At 42.3% G+C, this 22,236-nt stretch overlaps 1 protein-coding gene across 3 annotated transcripts in view; it reads right to left on the bottom strand.

Annotated features, from left to right (window-relative positions):
• Nucleotides 1-22,236, bottom strand: part of LOC146208694 (uncharacterized) — a 75,728-nt gene that overhangs the window by 9,690 nt on the left and 43,802 nt on the right. The window contains exon 1 of one of the 3 annotated variants that reach the window (XR_014705404.1): nt 11,147-11,324. The exons of the other annotated variants lie outside the window; for them this stretch is intronic. The gene's annotated coding sequence lies outside the window, so the exon portion shown is untranslated. Of the gene's footprint in view, nt 1-11,146; nt 11,325-22,236 lie in introns of those variants that run through there. 3 annotated transcript variants of the gene reach the window in all.

The raw sequence follows: 22,236 nt of genomic DNA, 5'->3' as shown, positions 1-22,236 counted from the left end.
ACTTGAGCCCAATGTTAATCAATACTAAAAATAGTATCTTGCCAAAATAAACCATTGTTTGTTTTATTTATTGCGTATTAGTTGCGTCGTGTTAGAAAAAGTTAGGAGACGGTCCCTGCTCAGTTTTGTGCAACACTGTGGCATCAACGTTTGCCGAGGATTCGGGACTACTAGGGCGGAGCCACGCTAAAAGTCGCTGGTAATTGGACGATTTCGTACTTCGTCACGATTGACGTCTGAAGGCTGCGTCACAGCTTCGTAATTTTGACGTCACGCTCACAAACTTGTGAGCGGAGTCCGTAATTCGGCCACAGATATGCGTTCCGCGAAAGCTACGAAAGTATTCCGAAAAAGGTGTCGATACTCGTCCGAAAAATTGGCAACAAGTACCTTGGACTGACCACAGTTATGATGGATCAAACTGTGAGCCACGCAGACTCCCTGCGTCAACAGTAACGAGAGGTTAGTTTCGGCTATTGCATCACCATCGTGATGTGCATTGCATTTGACATTAACGAAGGTGCTGGTTCGGGGTGGCAGTGTTACACTGTCCGTATAAACTCGAAGCACATTGAGTGGTCGCTGTGTACTGCTGAGGGCCACTGCTTTCTCAGTAGAAAACGAGACCTTAAAATCCCGCAGATCAATAACTGCGCCATATTCACGAAGAAAATCTACGCCCAGAATTAGGTCGCGTGAGCAGCTTTGCAGAACGAGGCCGCTTACCACAAATTTCGACTCTTGAATTTGAACCCTGGCCGTGCACATGCCTAGAGGAGTAACCAGATGACCACCCGCAGTGCGAACGTGTGTGCCAGCCCACGGAGTCAAAACCTTCTTGAGAATCCCGGCAAACTGGCTGCTCAAATAAGAAGAATCAGCGTCAGTATCCAACAAAGCTCGAACATGGCGACCATCCAGCATTACTGGTATGTCCAATGACAGCTGCTCGCGAATATCAGGGGTTCTGAGTGTTTGAGTGCTCTGCGTCGGTGTACGCGGTATGCTTCACCTGCAATTCGTGGTTGTTGCAGGCGCGGGTTTGCGGTGTCCGTTCCACTGGCAATTCGTCATCGTTTCGGGTGCGTTGTCGCGTCATCTGTTCCACTGGCAATTCGTCGTTGTTGGGTGTGCCTTGTTGCGTCGTCTGTTTCACCGGCAATTCGTCGTTGTTGCGGGTGCGTTGTTGCGTCGTCTGTTTCACCGGCAAATCGTCGTTGTTGCGGGTGCGTTGGTGCGTCGTCGGTTCCACCGGCAATTCATCGTCGTTGCGGGTGCGTCGTGGTGGCGTCGAGGTAGCGTTAAAATCGGCAACCGCGGACTTTTCCAATGTCGATTCGTAGTCTTTCCGTGTCCGCGTCGATGGGGGGTCTCCCGCGCAGCGATGTCCAGCGAGCCCACCCCCGATGGTCGCTGGTTTCAGTTTTCCCGCTGGGGGCTGGGCAATCAGCCCTATACTGCCCATGAGGACCTCGCAGCAGATGGCGAAGGGCGAGCCCTGGGCGACGGTGATCGTGATTGACGCAGACGACACGGAACGCCACGGCGCTGGTCATTGACGAAATCTTCAACGGTTCGGGGCCGTTCGCCGTAGCGAGGCCGTGGAGAATCGGCGGAAAAACCTTCGAGGCCCAGTCGACGGTAGGGACAGCGCCGATAGACATGACCCTGTTCGCCGCAGTGAAAGCATAAAGGGCGTCGGTCGGGGGTACGCCACTCGTCTGCTGTCCGTCTAGATGGTCGGGAATCCGTTACGTACTGGATCACGGGGGCCGGTGTTGTTGGTGCAGCTACGTTAGCAGGAATGAGGGTCGGCGACTGGGGTGGAGAGTATTGTAGCACCTCGGCGTACGTGGGACGCTTACACTCAGGTGGCGTAAGAGGAGGAGCAGGGTGAGGTTCACCGCTTGGAACCGGAAACCGGAGCACTTGCTGCACTTCGTCGCGGACAACGCTCGCAATGGAGGTAGAAGCTGGTTGAGGTGCGCCATACAGCAGTCTGAGTTAGTCGCGCACAATCGAACGTACGAGCTCCCGTAGCGCCGATGCGTCCATGCCATGCGATGGTAACTCGGCAGAGACGGAGGTGGCGTGGACTGTACGATTCTGTGCCGAAGCTTGCTGCTGAAGCACTTTTTCTATCGTGGATGTTTCCGCAAGGAATTCTGCGACAGTTTTTGGAGGGCTACGCACCAGGCCAGCAAAAAGCTGTTCTTTAACGCCAAGCATGAGGTAGCGCAGCTTTTCGTCCTCGGACATTGTAGCGTCTGCCCGCTTGAAGAGGCGTGTCGTGTCTTCGATATATGCCGCGACGGTTTCGTTAGGCTTTTGAACCCGAGATTGGAGAGCGCGTTTGGCCCTTTCGCGGCGATCTGAGCTACCATAAGTAGCCGCAAGATGACGCTTGAACTCACTCCAGGAAGACAGCTTGTCTTCATGGTTCTCGAACCATGTCCGAGCGCCATCATCAAGGCTGAAGTAGACGTTGCGAAGCCGGGCGGCGTCATTCCAGAGGTTGAAGGCAGCTACCCTTTCGTAGTGCTGCAGCCAGTCGTCGACGTCTTCATAGGTGTCCCCGTGAAAGGTCTTTGGGACGCGGGGGTTCTGAAACGTCACATAAAGGGGCCGCTCCAGGCATTACGACGACGTCGTGGCTGCCGGTAGTCATAGCCGATGGGGAAAACTCAGGTGGTAGGCCTCGTTGCCTGCGGCTGGTGCGGTGAACAGGCGTTTCCTCGAATATATGATCTGCACTCCTGCTTAGCGGAGGGGCACAGGACATCAGACCTGACCTCCACCAGATTTTTCACGGTATTGGCTGCTAGGGCTAGGTTATCAGAGCCGGTGCAGGTGGAATACATCTGGTACGTCCTGCGAGTCTGGAGCCGATTGACTTCTTCTTTTTCTTCGAGCGCCACTGCAACATCTTTCGCTCCGAGCGCCCCCTGGCAATATGTAATGCGAAAATGTCCCGACACAAAGAAATTGATTTTAGATTTCTGATATACAGCATAGTTTTCTCGGAAAAACTTTGTATATTACTACTGTTGGATAACTCTGTTTTTGCCATTTCGAAAGGTTTGCCAGTTTTGAGACCTGCTGGTAGCGTTCTAAAATTTTGTCATCTGTTATTTTCTACCCACTAAATTTATTTAACTTGTAATTTTACGGGAGGTAATAAAAACATGTTTTGTTATCGCCATTAATTTAGCACAGAATCGCAAACATCTCTCCAAAAGGACCGCCCTTCAAAATAATCACTTTTCAACCTAAAATACCGGCATGATTCGTTATGTTGTTAGTACTGTATTTTCCTGTTTATTATTCAAATTATGTGCGTAATTACTGGTAAATTTGGGAGCTCTAGTCGGCTAGGTTTGTTCTCCACAACGCATAAGATCCGTCCAAGATTGGAAAAAAGCGAAAAAGGGGCAAATTTGATTCCGAATGAAAAAAAAAATATTATCATCCTTGCTTTTTATAAAACTTCCTCTCAAGAATTTTTATTATCTCGTAAATATCATGGCTTGAAAAAGCGTTGCATTATATACTTTAAAATTATAGCAATAGATATAACACTGAGGCCTGGTCTTGAAATTTTTCATTATTCCGACCAACATTCTGGCATGACCTAATAAAATGTTGCCACTGAAACTTTTTCTTTTAATATCAAGGAGTGGTTCTCTATTTCTGCAAAAATTGAAAGCTGTAGAGCGGTTTGTTCTTTCTTCATAATATTTTGAAATCGGCAAAAATTCAAAGTTACCACAAAGCGGACATCTTCGACAATTTATAAAAACATCTTCGATATTTATCAAATTCAGCTTGAAACAATTCCATGTAATTTTTAAATTTCAAGTATTAAAATATATTGCACTATGGAAACTAAATATATAAAGATAAATATAAAACTGAACACAGGTTACCATTCTATACAAGTGCCTATGGCTTCCCATTAAGGAGTAGGCTTCAAAAGTTCGATTTAGTACTTGCTGAGTGAAGTTGAATTTTAACTTATGCAATAGCCAAAGTCTTCTAAATGCTTGTAAAGTAATTTTCTCCTTGTTGGCAGTGTTAATAAGTGGTTGAAGTGGAATAAATCCACTGTTCTGGCAATTTCATAGGAGAGCGCAAATGAATGTCGAACTTTTTCTATATCCTGTTTATTTATTTATTGCGAGGTGCTGTGCTATTCAATGCAATTCTTAATTATATTATTTAAATTCTCCTTCATCAGGAAATATTTACAACGCTCTAATCTTGAAGGCCATTTCTGTAGTGTGCACATTATTACAGTGACGAGCAAAACCCTTTGCAGCATGATAGTTTAGGTGGAATTTTCTATTTATTTATAGCAACAAAACCAAAGAGCCGAGATGACGATCATTTTTGTAGATATAATTATGTCACCTAAAAACAAAACACGAGTCAACACGAAGGGAACCCACTGTCCACTTAAATTACAAAGCTTACGCAACCTGACGTTTAGGCGGATGGCGGTTTCGCTCCGTGTTCTCTCCCCTGTCTTCTGGGCTACACAGGCACATCTACAAGAATGCTCGTCGTATCGACTCGTTTGTGCGGTTGCTATAAATAAATATAAAATTAATCCTAAGGTGGTCTTGTTGCAAAGGGTATTGCTTATGATTGTAGCTATGCTCATTAGAAAAATGTTCTTCAAGAATAGATGACAGTAAACAGAAAGCGTTGCAGCGGCAACACTATTAAGTCATGCCAGATGGTAGGGCTTAACATAGAAACTATCAAAAACTAGCTTTCAGCTTTATACTTAGTTTTGTACATTTAAACAAAATAATGCAGAGTGTTTCATGGCCGTAATGTTTATGATCTAATAATAATTATTGAGTGGGAATGTCATAAAATCAATAATGGTGCTTTTTCTTAAAATCAGAACCAAAGTTGGGCCCAATTGCTTTGCTGTTTTCGAATTTTGGGCGAATTTGATGCGTTGTGGAGAACATACCATAGGAGAATAGAGCTAACAATTTTGCATTAAATTAGCCAAATTATTGGAATAATAAACAAAAAAAGATTTAATGCTAAATATATAAGAAATCACGCCCGTATTTAAGGTTGAAAATGAATTTTTCTAGCGCGTTTCTTATAGAGAAATTCTATCAATTATTACCGAATTAACACGACAAAAAGAAAAAAAAAACTTGCTAATGATAACTCCCGTAAAAGAAAGAGTTTCATATATGAGGCGGGCAAATAATACATGACAAAATGTTATTACTAGCAGCAGATCTCCATACTTTCAACTTTTTGAAATGGCAAAAAATGCGTTTTCTACTTGTATGGTTATACGATTTTTTTACTGCAACATGACAGCCAATTTTCGGCCAAAAACTATGCTACCTGCCACATTTGCCCCATTGTAACACATAACAAACAGAGGTGAAAAAATGATTGAAAACTAAAATATCCTTTTCGATAGCCTAAGTTTCTCAATGATATGCATAGAATGTAGTATGTTGACTTCAGCAGCATAAGGCAGCTACCATGTTAACCACAACAATGAACTCAACATAGCGCGACCTTCTGCTCATACCCTCCTTTCTTGACTAATTTAACGTATACTTCCAGCTATACCGCGAAATCATTGGATGCTACTGACAGCAACCGGCGAAGTCTACCAGAATATGTCCATTTTATTCTCGTCTCCGGGAGTAAGTAGGCTGTCCTTTCAAGAAAAGCCTGGCATATGTAGTGGCACACGCATCGGCGCATTACTTTTTATTATTTTTAGGTGACCTCTCTATACGATATGTACCTTCAAGAAGAAACATGTAATTGGCAGTGGAATGTTGGTGACTCCAGGGAAAAATAGGAAGTCCTTAAAGAAAGCAGAAAAATCTGGAAAGATACAAGGAACGGGTTCAGCTGAGAAACGTTATATTTTTTCCTAATCCTTGAGTCACGCAAATATACATGCTCTCCCCGCTGTGAAGGTGCATTGCTTCGCAAAATTTCTTTTGCTGAATTATGAAATCTTTTTTTCATCCCTGCCTTCCGCCCTCCATTTTTCTCCTCCTTTTGCTTACCTTCTTATCATGGAGCCGGCTGCTACTGCCAGCTATTTTAAAGAGATATGGTAACAACTGGTAACAACTGGTACCTGTACAGGAATCAGATCGATTATATTATTTGCCGGCAGAGATGGAGAAGCGCTATACAAGCAGTAAAAACAAGGCCTGGGGCCGATTGTGGCACCGATCATCAGCTTCTTGTTGTCAAGATTAAGCTTTGATTGAGGAAAACGCAGAAAACTAGAAGGCCTTTCAGGTATAATCTGGATCAAGTTCCATTAGAATATGCTGTGGAAGTGAGGAATCGATTTCAAGAATTAGATATAGAAGACATAGAGCCCGAAGAGATGTGGACTGATGTTCGTGATATAATAATAGAAGTTGCTACTAAGGTAGTTCTAAATCAAAAGAAATGCAATAAAGCAAACTGGTTATCTGAAGAGGCTTTGCAAATAGCTGAGGAAAGGAGGATGGCAAAAGTTATGGGGGAAAGAGAAAGATACAAGGTTCTCAAAGCTGATTTTCAGGAAACAGCAAGGAGAGATAAGAATGCCTTCCTGAACATACAGTGCCAAGCAGTTGAGGACAACAGCCAATTAAGGAACACAAGAGCTCTGTATAAGACAATCAAAGATATCAAAGGAAGCTTCTCTGCTAAGCTGGGCGTGATAAAGGACAAACGAGGAAAGCACCTCACTGAAGCCGCAGAGATAAAGAAGAGGTGGCAGGAATACACAGAAGAACTGTACAAGAAGGACCCGAATGTGCAAACCCAACATAAGACGGTTGTGATCACTGATCTCGAGCCGAGCATCCTGAACAGTGAAGTTGAATGCGCCTTAGCCAGCCTTGCTAAGAACAAAGCTAGCGGAATTGATGGCATTCCAGCTGAGTTGCTTCAAAACCTCAACCATGACGCTGTTAACATTCTGCATACATTATGTCAGAAGATTTGGACAGCCCTGCAGTGGCCACAGGATTGGAGGCGGTCAGTTTACATCCCCATTCCAAAGAAAGGCAGTGCCAAAGATTGTTCACACTACCGCACGATCGCGCTTATTTCGCATGCTAGCAAGGTGATGTTGAAAATCCTCCAAGGTAGGCTGCAGCAGTATGTGGATCGGGAGCTTCCGGCCGTGAAAGCTGGGTTTCGCAAGGGCAGAGGAACTAGAGACCAAGTTGCCAACCTTCGCTGGATCATGGAAAAAGTAAGAGAGTTCCAGAAACCCACCTAATTCTGCTTTATTGATTATGCGAAAGCGTTTGAATGCGTAGGTCACAGCAGATTGTGGCAAGCTCTCCAAGAGATGGGAGTTCCAATTCACCTCATCTGTCTCCTCAGGAACCTGTATGAAGAACAAGAGGCTACTGTCAGAACTGGGCATGGTCTTACTGATTGCTTTCCGATTGAGAAAGGAGTGAGGCAAGGCTGCATACTGTCACCCTGCCTATTTAACCTATATGCAGAGTGCATCATGAGGAAGGCCGGTCTGGACGAGTCTTCAGCTGGAGTGAAGATTGCTGGAAAACGTATCAACAACCTTAGATATGCGGATGATACCACTTTAATGGCAGAAAGTGAAGAGGAACTCAAGATACTTCTGATGTGCGTACAAGATAAGAGTGAGATGTTTAGGCTTAAACTGAACATTAAAAAGACAAAGATCATGGCGTCTTGCCCAATCAAGTCCTGGAGCATCAAGGGACCAGAAGTGAAAGCTGTGACAGATTTTCTCTTCTTGGGCTCCAAGATTACCTCGGAAGGAGATCTCAGCCATGAAATTAGGAGACGCCTGCTTCTGGGAAAGAAAGCAATGGTTAGCCTTGACCGCCTAGTAAAGAGCAGAGACATTAGTCTGCCAACCAAGATCCGTATAACTCGTGCTATGGTCTTTCCAGTTGTGATGTATGGATGCGAGAGTTGGACTGTGAAAAAGGCTGACCGCCGAATTGACGCGTTTGAATTGTGGTGCTGGCGAAGACTCTTTTGAGTTCCTTGGACTGCCAGAAGATCAAATCAGTCAATATTGTCGACCATAAACCCTGACTGCTCACTGGAGGGTCAAATTCTAAAGTTAAAGCTCAGCCACTTTGGTCATCTGATGAGAAGAGAGGAGTCGCTGGAGAAAGATTTGATGTTGGGAAAGGCTGAGGGTCGCCGGAGAAGGGGTAGGCAGCGAACGCGATGGTTAGATGGCATCCTCGAGGCGCTGCAGATGAAGTTATGTGATGTTAGGAAGATAGTGAGAGACCGGAAGGCGTAGCGTGACATGGTCCATAGGGTCACGAAGAGTCGGACACGACTGAACGACTGAACTGATCTGGTATCATTGCGGGGGCGGAAATTAGATGACCAACGTTCTTGCCCAAAAAGTGGTTAGCGTACGTGTTCAGGCGGCGACTAGAATTTTAGCTCCAACCTACCGCAGTATTCTGCAAACTTATAATAACTGAAGAAAACAGCCAGTAAGGAAGGAGCTACAATTAAATTTTACCGCACGTTTATTGCGGTAAAACTACCATACATAAACCTCTCTTTCTGATTTTCCTTTTTATTGTTATCTCTTCAAGACTCGTACAACTTTTACAGCCTTCCATTTAAACAAGTCCTAAAAATGTAATCCGAATGCCTTTTTTTGCGGTCAGGGTGCCTTTCCGACTAAGCTTATTCACATGGAAGAAACAGGGCTATGTATCGCATAGAGAAGGACAGCCGAGAAATCACACTGGCGTTGCTTCTTGATTTTTAAGCACCTACACCTCATAATAAAGGAAGAAAATTCAACACTTGGAAAGATTTTCTGACTTTTAACGTTTTCAGCGGCTTTTTTGACTCATGCCAAAATCGATAGTTAACTGATGACCACTGAGCGAATGCGCGATAAATTTTTAGAGCTTGAGACTTACAGAAAAAAAAATGCAATTTATTTTCGTTTAAGGACAAGACGGTTAGAGAATTATTTTTGCACAAATCTATTTCAAAACTACAGAAGTTTGCAATGTACCGTTCTTTGTCATGTATAGGGCACCAGAAAATGGAATAACTTGACAGCACGCAACTGGCCAGTGTGAACTTGCTGAAGGAAGTATTTTTTGGAGTCATATATATTCCTTGGGATAATGTTGTGATGGCGAAATATCGTAAATATTGTCGTATACTCAACTCCCCGATGATCCTTTCAGTACGTTTCACATATGACCAACTTTGTATTTTGACTTAGTAGTCTGTGCTCTTCAGATACCTTGTGATTTTTCAGCTTACTTCCGCGAATATTGCATGTGAGAACAAATCGTCCCTTAAAATAGTTGCTAAAAATGGCGTCGCAAACGCAGGGATAAAATACAGATGAAAACGGCACTTTCGCCCCTCGTTACAGGCACATTGGTGCCACACTAAGGTAAAACGGAGTGGTTAGGTGATTGAGGAACGTTCGGTTGAGAACAGCGCCCAATGAAGGATTAATGCTCGCCAGTAAAATTTTCGTTTGGCATATATAGTTCATAAACTGACATTAATCAAACTACTGCATAATCAGATAGTGAAACCGAAAGTCACGTAAAAACAAAAGGAACAGTGCCTCTTGAGCCGCTTTAGAAGAAACGCGAACACCTCATTTCCTGAATGAAGTAGCAGTCTAAGTGGCGCTATGTCAGTTGTATTGCTTCGTCTTATGTGTCGCCATCTTTCTCATGCCGTTCTTGGAATCACATTCATGCACGAATGAAATAGAATAAACAAAAGTTATAGTATCATCTCTGCTTCGAGTAATGTCCCGCGTGGCATATGACATGGATTAAGTGACGGTCAGGTGACGGTCTAGGGACACGTTATGGCTCAAAACAAGAAAATGACCGCTTTCGCTCAAAACGTGTTGTCTAATTTCTTTGTTTCTTGCACACTATATCCCTGCTGACTGGCCAAAGTTTAGTCAGAGCGCACAGTTAGTCACATATGTGGCACAATTCTCTCGGGCGCTAGAGTTAATTCATTCCGAATGCGAAGATTTATTTTTCAAACGTCGTTTCTGTGTTTCCCGATTTCTTTTGTAAACGTTTGTCTAAAAAAAAAAGGTGGTGAAAAGAATTTTAAATCATTTGAGTAAGAGTAATACCATAGCCTCCGTTATACTATCTATGCCTGTCAACGCACCGCGCGAACACTAGAGCGGCGCCGTCGGGTAAAGTTGTGCGGCACTGCCACTCCCCTCGCTGAGGGCGCCACTGACGTAGGGGTCGAGGCGCACGGGTCGCACAGGTACGAACATAGGCGCGGGGCGGGAGCGCTGTTATTGGCTAGCGGGATAACTGTTGATAAGCATGAATCGTGCCTATTCAGCATATTTACTTGTAAGGCCGACATCCACTAAGAATAACAAGTCATCATGATACTTGTTAGGCAATGACACCAACGTTATATGGCATTTTATGTCAGGCAGTTTCAAGAAAATGTACATGACTAGAAAAACTCTATGACCGCTCCGCTAGCACCAATGGTAATAGAAATATTACAATGCTGGTCTACGCTGTTATAAAACAAAATTTAAGAAGAAAGGTACCAGCATTTATTTACGCATTTCACAACAGCAAATATGCTAGTTGCAGCTAGTTTAGAGAAAATGTTGCTTGCTCAATGAATACCTGAAAACCTGGTACTTCTTGGCCTTATAGCAGCCTCCAAATTTTCAGATGCCAAATAACTGGCAGCGCTGCATAATTGCCTTATTGCTTCCACGGCTTGGCGCTCCAGACTTCACACCATTGACGCGTCGAAATAACTTCATTGTCAAGTGCATTAAAATTAATGAGCTTTTCGCTTACACTTTGCGAAATTTAAGGGCTTGCGCCAACTCGACCTCTTTTTGAGATTGTGCTGAAAGCCAATTTGAGGAGCGCACAAGCCAGATATCCAGAGGTTTTAAAAGTAGAGCAGAAATACAAGCACGGCAGCGATGTTATCGGATATACGAAATATATCTCTTTCGTTGACCCGTACCACGGATGTTTAAAAAATTAGTTTTTTTTACAACGAACAGGTTATAAAGCTACTGACTTGAATGAAGGAATAGTTAGCGGTCTTACAAAGACGGGAAACTTACTCAGCGATTTGTATAAACCCCAGCACCAACATCAAGATACAGTGCGCGATTTTCATCTTGTCAGCACGCGCTACCACCGGTTCCTCTGTGCGAAATGGACAGAATTCCGCAATTTCAGAGACTAATTGCCGTTTATACGTTTCGGCACATCGTTCCGTAACAAATGTCAGCAAATATTAATATGGCCTTGCAGTAAGACATGTGAGGCTCCGTACTTATATGCAGATGTGATATGCAGATGTGATTACAAGCACAAAATATTTTATGCGATGACGTACAAAGACAATCTTAGGAAATGTAGGGGATAAGAAAGCTGCGGGGAAAGCAGTCATATATTATCACGGAAACTCAATCTACGCAACATAACTATGGTTCTAATTTTTCAGTGAGGCTATTCCTAGTAAGATCCTGCTGTTGATGAGAGACTATAAGAAGCATCGAGTACGGCCAGATTCTGGCAATCCCACGTGACAATACATTGGCTCAATAAACACAATTTGGACGCATCGATTTCTAAATTAGGCACTGCCTTGAATGCAGCAATGAATTCCGGGTCCTAGGTCTCTAATGGCTGTAGTAAAACAGATGAAGCGCGGTCATAGGGAGACAAAACAGAGTATGCTAACCATCTCCGGCTGCAGACACGAGTCCATCGGAAACGCGACCTCTCATCGTTGAACGCTAAAACCACATATGGTGATGCTATCATTGACGCTTTAAAATCTAGCGTGTAATATATGGGAGCCATGTAGTGTGTCGTAGGTAACTGCGGCAGGCAAGAATGGACAGTGAATAATGGCAGAGATTAATTGGCTAATATTGTTTAGCAGGCCTGTAAGCGCTCGCGTAGCAAGGAGCCCTGATCAAAAAGAATAGAGATTCAAAAGGGGGAATTCTGTACCATAGACGAGAAAAGGGCTGTTATCGTAAATTATCCTAATAAGAAGCTCGAACTGAAGGTGTTAAAAGACCACGCTCCTATTGAGCAAACAGAGGAAGGCTTCTATGAAGAAGTTGAGCCTACACGAAGATGAGAAAGTAGTGCACTGCACAAATGGACGTCTTTAATGATAGGACAGCCATGGAAACCGCAGGATAGGCAGTTGGATGCTATATCAGCGGCTCTAAGATCAGTGTTGTCTGTGTTTTAGAAGAGTTTTCTGAACTTCAAAATATCTGCAAACAATGAATCTGAAGTAAAGCAGAAGCATCTGAATAGAAAAGCCGCCTTTCACATATTCCAGATTTGTAACCTATACGATGGCATGCTTTGATGTCTTACAATTCTGAGGGAACTGTGGAAAAGCAGGAAAAATAAAGTAGAAGATAGTAAGGTAATTGTAGAAATTAGTCTTCTTTTCTTAAAGCAATCATTAAGGGATAAGCAAGTTTGACGACATTAGGATTGAAGCAGTCTTTCTACCCTTCCAAAATGATCCCCGCCGAGGGTATGTCGGCAGTAATTGTGAAGTATTATTTGCAATTTCTGCTAAGAAATAAATTAGTTGTGGGTGAAAAAATAAACATCAAATAAAAATTTGGAGCAAAAAAGAAATGTACATATCGCAGAAACGAAAAACAAACAGAAAGCAAAAAACAACGGGAGAGTTGTCAAGGCTATTAACAGCTATCCTTTCAGCAGAGCTATTTTAGAAATGACCTATATTATACGTCTAACAATTATCTACTTCTTAGGACATGACTAGGCTATAAAGCCTGATTCTTGACTGGCAATGCTTTCGTTACTCATATATTATTCCTCTTGTGTTTTTGACGCACGTACGATCTTGCATGTAATTAGTTCACTGATTTCTTCTCTGGGTTGTACTCATTGTCAGTCTGTATGAATTGGTTGCTGGTAGTCGACTGCCACTATTCCCTTCATGTGTATGAACAGCTTCTTGAAACTTATAAAAATAAAAACGAACATTATTCTCTGCACTAAAAGTTTAGAGTTGTTTGCCAACAGCAGTGTTTCGATTTTACGCTAAAGCGTTTTGATGTTAGCACCCATGAGTCCTTTCTGAAGGTAAAATCAATACATTTGCTGTTTCCAAATTCTCTATGCTGTCCGCTTTCTTTAGAAATCAATTTTCGTGTTTCATATATAAATGGAATCGTGGTATCAAGTGTATACTGGAAGACATCAAGGCGTGCTCCTAAAATGCTGTTACTCACCTCCACATTCTCAAATCAATATATAACAGTGAAAACCAATATATTCCAGATCTCCACATACTTCGTGCCTTTTCATATGCAAAAAAAAAACAACAACCACACAGCGACGCGAACTACAGGCTAGATTCCTTCATACCTCGAGTGTCACACCCAAACACTGCACAGCAGGCAAAACAAAGTTACAGATTTTTGGTATACCTAAGTGTTTCAATAGATCTGCATTTATCACGGACCTTCTTAGATAAACATAAATTGTGCAACTAAAACTTAAATGGCAGCAAACAATAATGGTCTTCTATCCTATTTTGAATTAACCATCTATGAAATTTGGGATTAGCACCAATGTTCTTATTTTGTACAGCCTCCATAGGTTATGGGGTTTTTGTTTTCCTTTATTTTATGTCCCGGGACTGAACGAAAACAGCTTTTTCCATATTTACCTTTTTACTACCCTTCCATCTTGGTGCACAATGTATTTCAATGTGCACAAATCGGTAAAAAAGACATCGGAGATTAAAAGCAATTATCGATTTTATTAAAGCTGCTTGCGTTTGGCACTTAAGAACATATTTTCGCTGGATACATTCTGAAACGGTACTCCACTAGAACAGGAAACAGTGTACATAGGAAACAAAAATCGTAGCGAAGGTTTAACTCAACTAAGCCTAAGCAACCAAAGCGTAAGCGGATGCACGTTTCGCTCGACCCACTGCTCTTGGCTTCTGCGCGGCAGCATCTTTGCTAGCTACGTACACTGGATGATCTGATTCGGCCTGTCGTATTCGCAACTTCTGAAGCGCAGACAGTACGCGAGGTATCTCGCCTTAATCGTGCATGGCGACTGCTGCCGTTAGAGTGTCGAGAGTTGTTCCGCTTCGTTGGCACCGGCTAAACGGCAGCGAAGGCTGTCTTGACATAGCCACTGCGACGGTTCCAGTGTAGCTGCGGTTGAGTGACGTCATGATTGGCACATGACCAGGCAGAGGCGAGCGCATGGTTATATCGGTCCTAAGTGGTGTCATAGCAGTTAACAAAATTTTGGTCCTAATTTTATAATCGAAATAAACTCTGCTACATTGCGGTTCGCAAGCCACCTGCCTATGTTTCACAATTTCGGTTCTTCCTTATACTCTCGACAATAGCATTTTGGCCTTTGCCTAGAGCTAGTTTTTAAGAATTCCATTCGACAACAAAGGGTCTTCATAACGCTACATGTTAAAATGTATCGCGCAAGCAAACATTAACATTGTTTAAGATTTTGAATTGTGCTTTTTAAACGGGCACCTCAATAATAGAAGTCCTTTTTATGTATTATATGTGCATGGCCCGAACGTGTGGAGCGATTATTATTATTTATAAGTTTCTCTTGTGATTTCGGCATATTCGCTTCTTTCTTTAAATATAAGCAGAAGTTGTGGAGAATAATTTTACTTTTGTTAAAGAAGCTTCACAAACGATTGTCATTTTAAAAAATGTTCATCGCCTTCAATAACCATTTTGCTCCATAAGAAGCCGGTGGTGCCAGTAACATGTACAAGAATGCTTATAGTCAAATATAACATTTCAGGTTGGTAAAAATTTTATTAAGCAAAAGACAGATCGCCCCTAAAGTTACAGTAACCTCAACAACATTGTCGCATGAACACAATGTTCATGAATGCATTAACAAAATTTAGTTAGTCTTTAGTAACTATACCCAACTCCAAAGTATGAAAAGAAACTGCAGACTAGGCTACGAGAGTCTCATCAACCCTATGTTAGTTATTTATTTGCTGGCACTCCGCGCCTTTTGAAGACTTGGTTATATTTCTCAGATCATACATCATATTTTCACGTAATGGTGACAAGACCGAGGACAGAAAGAAGAGTCTGGGATGCACTGAAAAAAAATCTTTATTGGGATCACTTGCGCCCGCAAAATAAGTATGCGATTCAGTGGCGATAGCAACAATCGTGCTCGGCTGTCGTCAAACAAAGAATGCCCCTTGCACCAATTTATTCGCGGCGAGGAAACGTTTAGAAAACGCCGCCTACGGTTACTAGCACATCCTCGAACATTGCAGAAACACACGCGAGTGGTGAAAATCGTCTTGACACATCTCCACGCATCTTGCACGACAAGATACTGATAAAGCGTGGTCTTGCGAAAACGAGCGTTAACACACAAAGAATACAGAACCTATCCGCCTGCTTGAACCGCAGTAATTAGGCCGCATTCCGGCAGCTCTCGAAAAAGAACAAATCCAAGATTTTGATGGTTCGTGGCAATACACGACATGTGTTCCTTTTCGGCTTAATATACAACATGGGTTATTAATTATGTTAAGTTCTTATTCTTCCGGCCATGACTGTCTAAACGCGCTAAAATTATCGGACAAGAAATTATAGGCGCGTTTAATTTTTTTTAATTAAGAATAATTTATTTTCTCGCTCTACAACTTTTTGAACATTGCCCCAAAATAATCCGGCCGATAACCCGCAGGCATTTCTATGCAGCTGTTATTGTCAGTTTTCGGAAAAAAGAATCCCATCCTCGTTAGCGGAAAGTGAGCAGAGAAGAAATCCTAATGTATTCAGCTACGTTTTCAGCAATTGAAATAATTGCAGGGATTCAAACTTTATCCTAAGCGTGCAATACGGCGTACTTCACAACATAGTTGCATGTTCGAAATGTTAAAACCCATCTACCATAACCATTCAGGCATAATTGACAATTTTCTCATCAACAGTTGCTAAGCACAACACATATCAGACGACCGTCCTCACTCTATTCGCCGACAGCAAGGAATCAGGCGATACAGTTGTTATGAAATAAGCGATTTACGAAGCCAGACCATTCATAAGAGTCAGCATAGGTTCCCCACCTAGCAATATGGTTTAACCACAATAAACCACAGCCAAGTTTTAGCTCTCAGCATTCTCTAATCAAAACAAAGCAAAACACAACTACCCATAGAAACGGCTCTGCATACTTAGAGAAAATACTAATTGTGTCCTGCTAATAAAATGCAGATGTATTAAAATCTACGCTACCTTGCGACCAATATTCTAAAATATTGCATCCACCTGTACCACTCGTAAAAGGTCATTATTTTTCACATTTTACGGCTACCTTTCAGCGTATGTAGCCGCATAAAAGCAAATTGGCATGTGTTTTTGAATCCTTTTGGTTGATTTCACACTTGATATTAAAAATTCGTAATGAGCTTTATACTGAGTGTGGCCACGTGCTTGGTTCTCTCCTTTAATATCCGCAAGCACTTTGCTACTTGATGAAAAAGACAAGGTCGATAGACAGAGGTCATATACTTACAGAAAAGTACGATGCTGCACTGACTTATAGTAATGCCAACGAAATCACAATTATTCACATCATGTGTGTTGACAAACTAGCGCAACATTCTATTCTATTACTTTTGTTGCTCATAGAGCAGACGAGGTATGGAGTTATTTGTAAGCCCGATTACCCCAGAGGTCAGAAGACGTACAGACCAATATTCTTTGGGTGATATATATGTGTGTCTTATGCTGATAACTTAACACCACTTGACACTATCAGCACACAATAAATCTACTATTATGCTAATGTGATTTCGTTTTCAAACTCGTTATTAGAAGTAGTCCGACAAGAAAGTTCGGGTCAGAAGACGTGCAGACCAATATTCTTTGGGTGATATATATGTGTGTCTTATGCTGATAACTTAACACCACTTGACACTATCAGCACACAATAAATCTACTATTATGCTAATGTGATTTTGTTTTCAAACTCGTTATTAGAAGGAGTCCGACAAGAAAGTTCGAGCAGCTTGGTAGCTGTAAAACATAAAAAGGTTTCAAACGTATATCGGCGCAACCCTCTAGAAAATGCATTCAGTTAACGTACATACGGGACAAACAGACTGCAACTAATGATAAATGATCTAAACAGGAGAAGCAGAAAGTTAGGCCTAAAAACAAATATGAAGAAGGCTAAGGTAATGCTGACTACTCTTGAAAAGAACAGCAGTTTAAAATAGGTAGATAATCGTCAGAAGTGGTAAGCCAATGTATCTACTTAGGGAAGGTAGTTACCACGCACACGGTAGCGAAAGGAAAATAACTAGCAGAAGGAGATTGGTATGGAACGCTCTTGGACGGTACTTCTACATTATGACTAGCAGCTTATCGGTATCACTCACGACGAAAGTGTGTAACAATTGCCTCCTAGCGGTACTGACCTATGAGGCTAAAACATGGAAGTTAACGTAAAGGGTCCTAGTTAAGTAGAGGACAACGCAGAGGGCCGTGGAACGAAGAATGGCAGGTGTAACGTTAAGAGTTAGGAAGCGTGCAAAGTGGGTCATAGAAATAACTCAGGTTATTGACAGTCTAGTCAAAATGAAGAAGAAATGGGCAAGGGTAGGTTATATCGTTCGAAGAGAGGGTAACTGCTGGTCTCTAAGAGTAGCCATTTGAAGTAGTAGGGAAGGCAAGCTTAGCAGGGGCAGCAGAAAATTAGATGGGCGGATGTGTTTAAGAAATTCCCAGTGGTCAAGTGAATGGAGCTAGCACAGGACAGTGTTATATGGAAGAAGTGGTAGAGCCCTTCGCCCTCAAGTGGGTATATCCCGGCTGATGATGATCATACACAGAGATAATATTGAAGTTAGTACGAAACACGTGCACAGAAGGCACTAGTTGGACGCATAAAAAGAAAGTCCTGGCTTAGTTGTAAGTAAGGAATAGTTAGATACAGTCTACGAGTTAGGTACAATTGCGTCTGATATTGTATGTTGATTTTAATTATTTGGCGCACAAATTGTTTATTTTTATCTAGCATACATACCATAAAAAAGTGGAGTGTTTGTAGTGCTGACTACCGAGCCAAGTATTTCAGAAACTTTATCCAGCAATGATAACCAAATTGCTGCCCAATTCATATACACGCTGGTTTGATTATCACATATGGAAGCTGTTCCCGTCTTTCCATGAAGACTGATTCCAGGAAGGCTGATCAGTAATTCCCTCAGAGTAATGAAAAACGTTCCTTCCGCGAATTTCGTTTAGTCAACATTTCTATAATAGGGAGAAATGTATGATTGGCGGTGTAAACGGCCTCTAATTGCAAAACTCACTGTGTCGTTATGTGCAGTTTGAGCTATCTTTTAAAATTTAAAATCCGCTATAGAATATATTTGTGCGGTATATGGTGCACCAACAGCACGGTGAAAACGCATCTGAATAGTTTATTGTAAGCATAATAAACCGTAATTGGAAAAGTTTGTCCACACAATATTTTATGACGTATTGCTGCTGCGCTGACGCTAAAGAGATGCGTGCGTGTCGCTCAGATTACTTGCTAAAACGCGCACGATCAATGAAGGTCTGTTTGCATATCAGCTCTATGCAAAAGTCTACATGGTACGCGAAGAAAGTTCTTGTGGGTGAAGATGGCCCATTACTTCCACCTGTATTATATATACGTTGTCGCAGCTTCTGTCTAAAGCTCAATAAGGAGCTCTAGGAAACGCCCTTAATCATAACGGCGTTATTTGGGGAACCTGCGCTAGTTTTCGGCATTCCAGCAGCAGTCCCTTGAAGAAATAGCGCCATTCGCTGAGCAGGAAGGTGGCGGCTAACAATGGTGTGGTCCCGGAAAGGTCTTCGAATAATCATTGAAAGCTGAGGCAAGCTGCCGCGTTACAATAAGCTATATGATAAACATCCTCCGTGTGGTTTGAAAAGGGCATTATGACTGGAGTAGATTATTTTGCCTATATGTGTGATGCATCCCACTGCATGGAACGCAGGAGCGCAAACTGGACAAAGCGCTTCCTGACATTAAGTTTGGCAGGAGCTGGCAACTTGGACCTCTCCTTTCATATGCGAGGGAGATACCACAATCGGCCTGTCAAAACCATTGCATTCATATTATTCTTAGGCCACACAGGCAGATTCATACGGCTCGCTTAAAGCAGGGCTTTTTATGTTGGCTGGTAGCTTACGCTATCGCGTCATCGCGAAGGTGGGAGGGAAAACAGAGAGGAAGAATTGCCATCGAGGAGGGCTTAGGACCACCACGCGATAGAGGCCTTCGCCGCATTATTTATTAGGGGTCACGAATACCCCTGTGGCATAAATAACGTGAACTATGGAGTAAATGACTATATGCTAAAGCCATGTATTTATTTTCAAGCGATGTATTTAATTTCAACCTAAATGTAGCTATGCAGACAACTCTTGCGTAACTCCAGATTTAAACACCTAATTTTTGTTCCGCAATGTATGTACGCCTAGGAAGATATAGAAATGCTAGTCGGTGCAGTGGAATTGAAGCGACCTGCAGTGATTTTGTGGTGGGCAAAAAAAAAGAGCCTGGCCGCCGCATGCCGTTTCGTACGCAGTGCCGCGATTTTTGTCTCACAGAAAGTTCTTGTAAACGCTGATTCGATGAGCATGGTGACGTAATGCATGGTTCGTAGCCCCATGCGATTATGCTTGCTACATCAGCGGCCGGTATGAGAGAGCTGTCGCATCAGATGACTCAGCTGATCATGAACAGCTGCCCCTGGAATTTCTCGCGGTGTCCTTTCTAACTGACACCTTATATAAATGTTTTGGTCGACAAGCCACCGGCTTAATATTATCAGTAGTAGTAGCAGTGGTAGTAGTTGCGGAGTATCCGGCCACTCATGTTGGAAATAGTCGAAGGCTACGTAAAAAAAAACATATGCTAATTTGCGGTTCTAGAGATAGCTGATTGATAGGCGTGTGATAAACGATAAAGATTTAATAAAATGCCGATTTTAACTGTATATATGACGAATGAAGGAAATGAAAATATAAAAATAAAAAAATAAAAAGGGGTTCAGAGATGCAGAATGCTCGGAGTGAAAAGCAATGCTTGATAATGGTAATGAAGAAAACATATATTGCGCTAATTCATAAATTATTTTAGACCTAATTAAAAATGAAAAACAAAATGAAAAATGATGTTCAAGTGTGTCAAAAAAGGTAACATTGAGAAGCCTTATGCGTGGAGATGCCCATTTAAGAAATTTATTGTGTGTAATGGTATGCTTCAAGTAAACTAAATAATTAATAAATAAAATTGGGATAAGGCTTGCTTGTTTTCAATAACCGGTAAAATGACAAGATAGGGAACGCAACTATAGCAAACCATAAACGGCGCAAAGACCATAACAAAACACACCATTTTTCACCCAAAACTTCAAATAAATGTTCAAAATTAGTGTGACACGCTTCGGCGTTAAGACAACCACGCGATAGGAAGACAAACACGGGAGAGGAAGACGAAGGATGTCGAGGACACTAGCGTGGCTACGGCCAGCTAAACTATCGGCAATGCAGTCCGGCCGCAAGACGGCGCCACAAAAGTGATTAGGAATGTGGCAACATTATTCAAACACACTGAATGGTTTCTTATGGCAGCTACAACTACACTTTGAGACCGCTCGAAAACTTTTGAAACTAAACTTTGGCCAGGCTGCGAAATATATTATCATTTCCATCAACGTGAGAATAATGGTAACTGGTTATGTCGAACAATTTCTTAAAATAAAAAAGTAGTGCGATGACCTGAATCTTTTTCATATTTGTCAGATTTTTTAGTGCCATCTCCTTCAAAGAGATTGACAGTTCTTTCCAGGTTGACTTGACAGCACGAATCATCGCTCTGGAGTTAACTAAAATGGTTTTGAATTTAGATTTGCAAAACAACAGCATCGCTATGTATCACACGCTGAGGATTCAGCGTTCGCTCAATTCTGAATAGCGGTTGGCGTCCGACAATAGCTTCTGGCTAACGGATAACAACACCATCACAATGTTCATAGCAGTGGTTTAGATTTTGGTGAGTCGGTTGAGCACCAGTGTTTTCAGAAAGCCACCTAATTAGCGCCGTAATCAACAGCGTAATAATCACAGACAATCCTAAAATAATTTCATCGTGACATTTCTCAGAACAACCCTAATAATGTATCTGGCCTATGCCTGGGTGAAGCAGGTTTGCTGCTGATGGGGTCGAGGTTGTTCAGGCGCGTTCTATTAGATTATACGCATGAGAAAGCGAGATAGGATCTATTCGAGTGTTCGCACTTCGGGTGGTGCATTCTGTACTCAGGACAGGCTTGTTAACATGCTGATGGTTGGTAACAGTTGCTTAGTGCCGCCAGATTTCTCACACTTAGAATTCTGCGAACTTCTAATGACGATCAAACGCATTAGGAACATTTTGAGAGAGTACGGGTATGTAGACGTATCATGTAGCACATGTCTGTCACTGCTACATTAGTAAGAATGCAAAGCAGAGGGAATTAAATGAAATTCAAAATGTAAATGACCAAAAGCCAAAAGGTCGATGAGTTTCCACAAGTGCGCATCTGTATTTAGGAATAGATTTTAGCGGATTTAAGAATACATTTTATGCGTGCAATATTTAACTTCCCTTTTCACGTGCTCGAATTTCATAATAGCGCTGATTTATTCATGACTTGTGCGGGGCTTTAGGAAGAGGATAAACGATGATGTGGCGTTAGTCTACTTTCAATATCTCATCCCTGATCTGTCTTTTCTTCTGTGCCGTAAGAGAATATACTTGATATGTCTATTAGGTGCTTTAAAGCTCTGTGCTCTGACGCCGGCTGCCAACGCACAAAGCTTCAGTGCCGCCGAGTAAGGAGGACAAGTAATTTGGCCCCTTAGGATTTTCAAGGTCTCCAAACTCACTGAGACTATGAGCGACACCGTATTGAAGGCCTGGGAAACATCGACTACCTGGAACTTTGTAACGTGCACTGCCGTAACACAGTACAAGGGCGCTTCACATTTAGCCATTGTCTGAAAAAGTAGGGTAGGGAAATATTCATAGTGAAATATTCGTCAGGTTAAGATGACAGAACCGATTCAGA

The sequence above is a fragment of the Amblyomma maculatum genome, chromosome 1 (genome assembly GCF_055883805.1).
Source record: "Amblyomma maculatum isolate TAMU_Amacu chromosome 1, ASM5588380v1, whole genome shotgun sequence".
Lineage (NCBI taxonomy): Eukaryota > Metazoa > Arthropoda > Arachnida > Ixodida > Ixodidae > Amblyomma > Amblyomma maculatum.
Note: the sequence above shows the minus strand (reverse complement) of the source record. Positions and strands in the feature narration are given on the sequence as shown.